Source organism: Ranitomeya variabilis, chromosome 2, assembly GCF_051348905.1.
Source record: "Ranitomeya variabilis isolate aRanVar5 chromosome 2, aRanVar5.hap1, whole genome shotgun sequence".
Lineage (NCBI taxonomy): Eukaryota > Metazoa > Chordata > Amphibia > Anura > Dendrobatidae > Ranitomeya > Ranitomeya variabilis.
Window position 1 is genome coordinate 458,912,199 of NC_135233.1, and position 9,070 is coordinate 458,921,268.

At 43.6% G+C, this 9,070-nt stretch overlaps 1 non-coding gene across 1 annotated transcript; it reads right to left on the reverse strand.

Annotated features, from left to right (window-relative positions):
• Positions 1 to 4,295: 4,295 nt before the first annotated feature.
• On the reverse strand, positions 4,296 to 4,368 carry TRNAV-UAC (transfer RNA valine (anticodon UAC)). Its single transcript has one exon. It is a non-coding gene; the product is annotated as a tRNA-Val (tRNA).
• Between the last annotated feature and the right edge of the window lie 4,702 nt (positions 4,369 to 9,070).

The window sequence follows — 9,070 nt, forward strand, 5'->3', positions numbered from 1 at the left end:
ATCCAACTACCAGTTTTACCAGAGTGTGAGGAGTGGCCTAATAGATAGGACCTTTTGCTCCCCCTGGTGGCCGGAGTGTGAAGTGTAGTGTGTGACTGTGATACCTGGTCAGGTGAACTCCTTTAGTGCCATCAGACGTACCATCACTCCCCCTGGTGGAAGAGCGACAATACTGCAACGACCAGGACTCTGGGGCGCTGCACATCATGGTCTTCCACCCAACTCCCCACGTGCGTCATGGTCTTCCACCCAACTCCCCACGTGCATCATGGTCTTCCACCCAACTCCCCACGTGCGTCATGATCTTCCACCCAACTCCCCACGTGCATCATGGTCTTCCACCCAACTCCCAACGTGCATCATGGTCTTCCACCCCACTCCCCACGTGCGTCATGGTCTTCCACCCAACTCCCCACGTGCATCATAGTCTTCCACCCAACTCCCCTTGTGCATCATGGTCTTCCACCCAGCTCCCCACGTGCATCATGGTCTTCCACCCAATTCCCCAAGTGCGTCATGGTCTTCCACCCAACTCCCCTCGTGCATCATGGTCTTCCACTCAATTCCCCACGTGTGTCCTGTTCTTCCACACAACTCCCCCAACCATGGCTGTATTGACCTTGTGCACTGGGCATGGTGATGGGGAACAAAAAAGGGTCTTCTCCAAAATGTTCAGACAAAGGTAGAAGCTATAATTGTACAAAATATATTGAGCTGAAGAATTAAGATTTGTCTTCACTGGAATTAGTCGGCCAAGGCAACTCCTGAAAAACAAGCCCGTAGCATTATCCTCCTCCACCAAACTGTACAATGCAATCAGAGGGAAACGTTCACCAAACCCAGACATCAGATCGAGAAGTGTGATCCATCACTGCACAGAACACGTTTCCTCCAGAGTCCAGCAGTGGCGGCTTTACACCACTCCATCTGACGCTCATCATTGTGCTTGGTGATGTAAGGCTGCCTGCAGCTGCTCGGCCTTGAAAGTCCTGGTGGGGGCGCAGTGTTTGTGCTAATGTTAATAGGAGGTCTGGACTCTGCAGTTATGGGGTCATCAGAGCGTTGGTGACTTTTCTGCCCTCTGCTCCTCAGCACTCGGCCCCCGCTCTGTAACGTTACGGGGTCTCCACTTTGTGGCTGAGTTGCTGCGGTTCCTTCCACTACTCAATAATATCACTCACAGGTGAAGGGGGAAGATTTAGGAGGAAGAAATGTCATGAACGGACTTGTTACCCCGGTGGCTCCTATTACAGGACCGCGCAGGTATCAGTGAGCTCTGCATCACCGGCCGTACTGTCACATGGTAGTAAAGGCAGACGGCACAGAGAGGGTCTGGATGTTATACACCAGGGGTGGGAGTTCGGATGTTATATACCGAGGGGCGAGAGTCCGGATGTGAATATTATAGACTATGGGAAATGAGGATGGATGTTAGACACCAGGAGCGAGAGGCCGGAGGTTATACACGGGGCGAGGGGCTGGAGGTTATACACCAGGAGACGAGGGCCTGATATTATGCACCTGGGGGTGGGGCGAGAGTAGTGTTGAGCATTCCGATACCGCAAGTATCGGGTATCGGCCGATACTTGCGGGTATCGGAATTCCGATACCGAGATCCGATACTTTTGTGGTATCGGGTATCGGTATCGAAACAACATTAATGTAAAAATGTGTAAAAGAGAGAATTAAAATAAAAAATATTGCTATACTCACCTCTCCGACGCAGCCTGCACCTTACCGAGGGAAGCGGCAGCGTTCTTTGTTTAAAATTCGCGCTTTTCTTTCCTTTACGTGACGTCCCGGCTTGTGATTGGTTGCGTCGCAGTCACATGGGCGACGCAACCAATCACAGCAAGCCGTGACGTAATTTCAGGTCCTTAAGGATTTTAAAATTACGTCCCGGCTTTGTGATTGGTTGCGTCGCAGTCACATGGGCGACGCAACCAATCACAGCAAGCCGTGACGTAATTTCAGGCCCTTAAGGATTTTAAAATTACGTCCCGGCTTTGTGATTGGTTGCGTCGCAGTCACATGGGCGACGCAACCAATCACAAGCCGTGACGTCACGGGAGGCTGGACACGCGTGCATTTTAAAATGCGCGCTTGTCCAGCCTCCCGTGACGTCCCGGCTTGTGATTGGTTGCATCGCGGTCAACCAATCACAAGCCGGGAGGCTGGACACGCGCGCATTTTAAAATGCGCGCTTGTCCAGCCTCCCGTGACGTCACGGCTTGTGATTGGTTGCGTCGCCCATGTGACTGCGGCGCAACCAATCACAAAGCCGGGACGTAATTTTAAAATCCTTAAGGACCTGAAATTACGTCACGGCTTGCTGTGATTGGTTGCGTCGCCCATGTGACTGCGACGCAACCAATCACAAAGCCGGAGCGTAATTTTAAAATACTGAATGACCTGAAATTACGTCACGGCTTGCTGTGATTGGTTGCGTTGCGGTCACATGGGCGGCACGCGACCAATCACAAGCCGGGACTTCACGGAAGGAAAGAAAAGCGCGAATTTTAAGCAAACAACGCTGCCGGTTCCCTCGCTGAGGTCCAGGCTGCGTCGGAGAGGTGAGTATAGCAATATTTTTTATTTTAATTCTTTATTTTACACATTAATATGGTTCCCAGGGCCTGAAGGAGAGTTTCCTCTCCTTCAGACCCTGGGAACCATCAGGAATACCGTCCGATACTTGAGTCCCATTGACTTGTATTGGTATCGGGTATCGGTATTGGATTGGATCCGATACTTTGCCGGTATCGGCCGATACTTTCCGATACCGATACTTTCAAGTATCGGACGGTATCGCTCAACACTAGGCGAGAGGCTAGATGTTATTTACCAGGGGTGAGGGATTGGATATTATACACAAAGACTCAAATGTCATACAGTGGGGGCGAGGGGCCGGATGTTACACACAGGGGGACGAGGGGCTAGGTGATATATACTGGGGCAATGGGACTGAAAGTAAACCTTGAAGTCAATTAGTAAGATGTGGGGCCAAATGCTATTGTCCTCGTTATGAATCTCCACCCACAACTTGATGAGCCAGAACGCTATAACCACCTGCCTAGTTTTGTGTAGGCCTTACTTTTGACCCCAAAGAGCTCTGCTCTATGGAGGCATGGACTCCACAAGATGTCTGAATGTTCCTGTGGTATCTGGCACCACAGATCCTATAAGTTGTGAGGTGCGGCCTCTGTAGATCAGACTTGTTTTTCCAGGACAGCCGCAAATACTTGATCAGAGTGAGTTCTAGGGAATTTGGAGGGCAACACATTTTACAATCTTTGTCATATACCCCTGACGAAAGAGGCAGTCCAAAACGTGCGTCGGGGTGTGCGCCGCACCGGAGCGTATTCCCTATCAGGTAGCATACCTCTTTCACTTGGGCATTATTTGGATATATGGCAGCCATTGTCCCCACAGGAGCCACATTTTCTTTCTTCCCTGATGTCTTTTTCTTCTTTTTAACACTTCATTCACTGTTTTTTTTGTGTTCACTATATATGACACTTGTCAGTTTTGGTGTAAGTAAATTTTACTCAGTATGAATCAATTGAATCTTGTATAGTCTTTTTATATATTTTTACTTGCACTTTTTTGCACTTTTGGAAGAAATACATCCCCTACAATATATTTTTGTTATTATTTTTTTATCTCTTTTATGGGACATTTCTCTTATCACAGTAATGTATTTCTTTTGCACATGGTAATGCATATGTATGTGTATATATATATATATATATATTTATTTTCAAAAAATGTATTAATATTTTTTGTCATTCACTAGCAAATTATTTATTGGGGTGTAAATGTTTTCATTTTTCGATAGATTCCAGTAAAAGTAGATTATCTGTATTGTTACATGGGAAGTTGTCTCTCTTTTTTATTGATTTTTTATTATATATTATACTATTTTGTTGTCTATTTTTATGGTGTGGGCACCTCTTGTATGTGGTGCTACTCCTTACCACTTCTGCTAATAAAGGTATTTTAACCCTTTACTTTCTTGTCCCGTATTATCTTTGATCACGTGTTCGGCTTTTTTCTTCTTGGCTTCTTCCCGAACGATTCTTGTGGAGGCCATTGTCACTAAGGAATGCCATACCCATGAAGAGAGGTCAGTAAAATAAACAAGCCCTCCACCAATAGTGCACTGTGTGAACAAGGCCAATCAGCATGTTGGTGTTTTTAAGTTACAAATTAAATGCAGAATCCCCCTGTGAATGAGTCTGCACGAGGCAATCGCTGGTAGTATTTTATTGGATAAACTACAAAAAAAAAAAAAATGGTTTCACTGGGGATCGAACCCAGGACCTTCTGCGTGTAAAGCAGACGTGATAACCACTACACTATGAAACCTTGACTTTTTTTTTTTTACTTTTCCATCTGCATAACCGTACGAGGGCTTTTTTTCTTCTGGGACGAGATGCAGTTTTGAATGACACCATTTTTCATTTTATCGTTCAATGTATTGGAAAACTTAAACTGCAACATGCAGTGATAGCCGGTTTGTTAGCTAATCCCTGCATCTGTTACCGGCAGTCAAGCAGCTGCGGGGGCTCAAAAAATGTTTTCAAGCACGCCGAAGACACTCTGTTAGCACCCGAGCATGCTCAGATAACACCTTATCCCAGCACATTCACTCATCACTAATCTCTAACTTTAGATGCTCCCACAACCTTTTTTTTAACACTAAATTTCTTTTCTTCGTGTGTTAGCATTCCGTCACTTTCACCATCCGTGTGTCATCCAATTTTCCCTATGTGCAAAAAAAAAATAAAAAAATAAAAATTGGATGGCTACTTCCTAAGTGTCTCTTTCCAGCCCCCAAAAAACGGACATCGTACAGATGCTCTCCGTCATTTTTTGTTCACCAGTTTTAAATAGGCGAGTAACACGCAAGATGTCTTTACGTTTTGTTTTTGGTTGTTTTTTTCTCAAACTATTTGCCTGCAAAAAATAAAGTGTGAAAAGTCCCATAGAATCTAATATATAATTACAACAAACTGAATCTCTGACGCCTTATTTCTAATTATCATCAATAAACCAAATCTGAGGCTGCAAGCAATAATTAGAAATGCAAATATTCTGGAGGATTCTCTAGGACTGTAGGACGTTTCCCGCTTAAGTTCCCCCGTATAACATTTACAATAAACCTTCCCTTTATCCCAAACGACAGCTGGCAGTTACAGGCACCCGGCCGGCCGCTCCCGCCTGCGCCACTCTCGCCTCTGCCACTTTAAGACAAAGAACCCTCAGAGGTGACAGCCAGCTGAGTCACAATTACGGGAAATTAGAGAGACGCACGTGACGGTGAGACAGCAGAAATAGACAGCTGGGAGTGGTGGAGCCGGGTATCAGGAATACAGCGAGAGGGGGAGGAAGGGGCCTGGGAATAGTGAGCGAGGAAACAAGATCTGCGCAGTCCGAGGGGAAGGACAGATGGACATATTGGATGCTTGGAAATTCGGAAGAGTATCTGTGCCGAACAGTCCAGAAGCTTCCACGTCACACAAAGCCGGGTCCACCTCCAGGAGCAATGCCGCGCTCAGCTCACAGCAGAGTAGAGTAGGACTGCCCCATTATGAGAATGCCTTGGCGTGGCGGGGTGGCTCAAAGAATTGATCAATTGTTTGCTAAATGTCTCATTTTGAAATACAGTTAGAAATCAATATGTGCATGTGCACTTTATATATTGCGTTCTGACCATGAGCAGCGCTGGCTGCACCCCCTTTTCTCTTTTTTTTTTCTAAGTTCGTCATTATGGAGGAGGTCGGTTTGAGGGCTTCAAGATGTTTACGGCTAATGAATTCACATTTTTGTGTAAACGTGCCCCCCCATGTGTGACATTTTTGCAACGAATCACTATTTGTGCTAAAAAGTCCGAAAACAGTTAAGGCAAAAACTAGAATGTCCTGTGGAGGGATGGATCATAATTCTGTATATGGCACCTGATGGATGAGTCCTGGTCTAGTGGCTTCTAGAAGACAATATGTACTATATATATACAGTATGTATACTGTATACCATGAATACCCCTGGCAGACACAGATAGGAAAGGGCCCCTGTGCAAGAACAATATGTTGGCCCTTTGCAGCACAAGAGGTCCTAAAAATGCAAAATTGTACCTGCTTTTGGGGTTGAAATGGGACCCCTTACCTCATAGGCCCCTGTACGCACACACAGGTTGCACCAATGTTATGTCCGCCCCTGATATATACCAATATATATATATATATATATATATATATATATATATACAGGGTGGGCCATGTATATGGATACACCTAAAAAAAATGGGAATGGTTGGTGATATCAACTTCCTGTTTGTGGCACATTAGTATATGGGAGGGGGAAACTTTTCCAGAAGGGTGTTGACCATGGTGGCCATTTTGTAGTCAGCCATTTTGGATTCAACTATATATATGGCCCACCTAGGTGTATCCATATAAATGGCCCACCCTGTATATATATATATATATATATATATATATATATATATATATATATATATATATATATATATAATGACTTTCTGTGCACAGGCTCACAGAGTCCATACAGTGCCCCCTGTACACATGTGCATTTTGCATGCAGTGTTTTAGCTTTGTGAGCTGTTTTTTTTTTTGTTTTTTTTTTTAGAGATCCTTCAAGGGTCTCAGGATCCATATCCCCACCACTCAGCATCATTTATACAGGGACATAATAATAATAATAATAATAATAATTATTATTATTATTATTATTATTAAAGGGGCACTTTAACCCCTTAGTGACAGAGCCAATTTGGTACTTAATGACCGAGCCAATTTTTACAATTCTGACCAGTGTCACTTTATGAGGTTATAACTCTGGAACGCTTTATCGGATCCCGCTGATTCTGAGATTGTTTTTTCGTGACATGTTGTACTTCAAGTTATTGGTAACATTTCTTCGATATTACTTGCGATTATTTATGAAAAAAATGGAAATATGGCGAAAATCTTTAAAATTTTGCAATTTTCAAACTTTGTATTTTCATGCCCTTAAATCAGAGAGATATGTCACAAAAAATAGTTAATAAATAACATTTCTCACATGTCTACTTTACATCAGCACAATTTTGGAAACAATTTTTTTTTTTGTTAGGGAGTTATAAGGGTTAAAAGTTGACCAGCAATTTCTCATTTTTACAACACCATGTGTTTTTTAGGGACCACATCACCTTTGAAGTGATTTTGAGGGGTCTATATGATAGAAAATAACCAAGTGTGACACCATTCTAAAAACTGCACCCCTCAAGCTGCTCAAAACCACATTCAAGAAGTTTATTAACCCTTTACGTACTTCACAGGAACTAAAACAATGTGGAAGAAAAAAATGAACATTTTACTTTTTTTTGCAAACATTTTACTTCAGAACCATTTTTTTTAATTTTCACAAGTGTAAAAACAGAAATTTAACCACAAATTTTGTTGTGCAATTTTTCCTGAGTACGCCGATACCCCATATGTGGAGGTAAACCACTGTTTGGGCGCACCGCAGAGCTTGGAAGTGAAGGAGCACCGTTTGACTGTTTCAATGCAGAATTGGCTGGAATTGAGATCGGACGCCATGTCGCGTTTGGAGAGCCCCTAATGTGCCTAAACAGTGGAAACCCCCCACAAGTGACACCATTTTGGAAACTAGACCCCCCAAGGAACTTATCTAGATGTGTGGTGAGCACTTTGAACCCCCAAGTGCTTTACAGAAGTTTATAACGTAGAGCCGTGAAAATAAAAAAAATCGCATTTGTTTTCACAAAAATGATTTTTTAGCCCACAAATTCTTATTTTCACAAGGGTAACAGGAGAAATTAGACCACAAAAGTTGTTGTGCAATTTCTCCTGAGTACGTCGATACCCCATATGTGGAGGTAAACCACTGTTTGGGCGCACCGCAGAGCTTGGAAGAGAAGGAGCACCGTTTGACTTTTTCAATGCAGAATTGGCTGGAATTGAGATCGGACGCCATGTCGCGTTTGGAGAGTCCCTGATGTGCCTAAACAGTGGAAACCCCCCACAAGTGATACCATTTTGGAAACTAGACCCCTTAAGGAACTTATCTAGATGTGTGGTGAGCACTTTGAACCCCCAAGTGCTTCACAGAAGTTTATAACGTAGAGCCGTGAAAATAAAAAATCTCATTTTTTCTACAAAAATGATCTTTTTGCCCCCAAATTTTTATTTTCACAAGGGTAACAGGAGAAATTAGACCACAAAAGTTGTTGTGCAATTTCTCCTGAGTACGTCGATACCCCATATATGGGGGTAAACCACTGTTTGGGCGCACCGCAGAGCTTGGAAGAGAAGGAGTGTCGTTTTACTTTTTCAATGTAGAATTGGCTGGAATTGAGATCGGACGCCATGTCACGTTTGGAGAGCCGCTGATGTGCCTAAACAGTAGAGACCCCCCACATATGACACCATTTTGGAAACTAGACCCCTTAAGGAACTTATCTAGATGTGTGGTGAGCACTTTAAACCCCCAGGTGCTTCACAGAAGTTTATAACGTAGAGCCGTGAAAATAAAAAAATCGCATTTTTTCTACAAAAATGATCTTTTTGCCTCCAAATTTTTATTTTACCAAGGGTAACAGGAGAAAATGGACCCCAGAAGCTGTTGTACAATTTGTCTTGAGTACGCCGACACCCCATATGTGGGGGTAAACCACTGTTTGGGCGCATGGCTGAGCTCGGAAGCAAAGGAGCGCCATTTGACTTTTCAATGCAAAATTGACTGGAATTGAGATCGGACGCCATGTCGCGTTTGGAGAGCCCCTGATGTGCCTAAACAGCAGAAACCCCCCAAAAGTGACCCCATTTTGGAAACTAGACCCCCCCATGGAACTTATCTAGATGTGTAGTGAGAACTTTGAATGCCCAAGTGCATCACAGAAGTTTATAATGCAGAGTCGTGAAAATAAAAAATATATATTTTTTAACAATAAAGATTTTTTAGCCCCCAAGTTTTTATTTTCACAAGGGTAACAAGAGAAATTGGACCCCAAAAGTTGTTGTCCAATTTGTTCTGAGTATGCTGG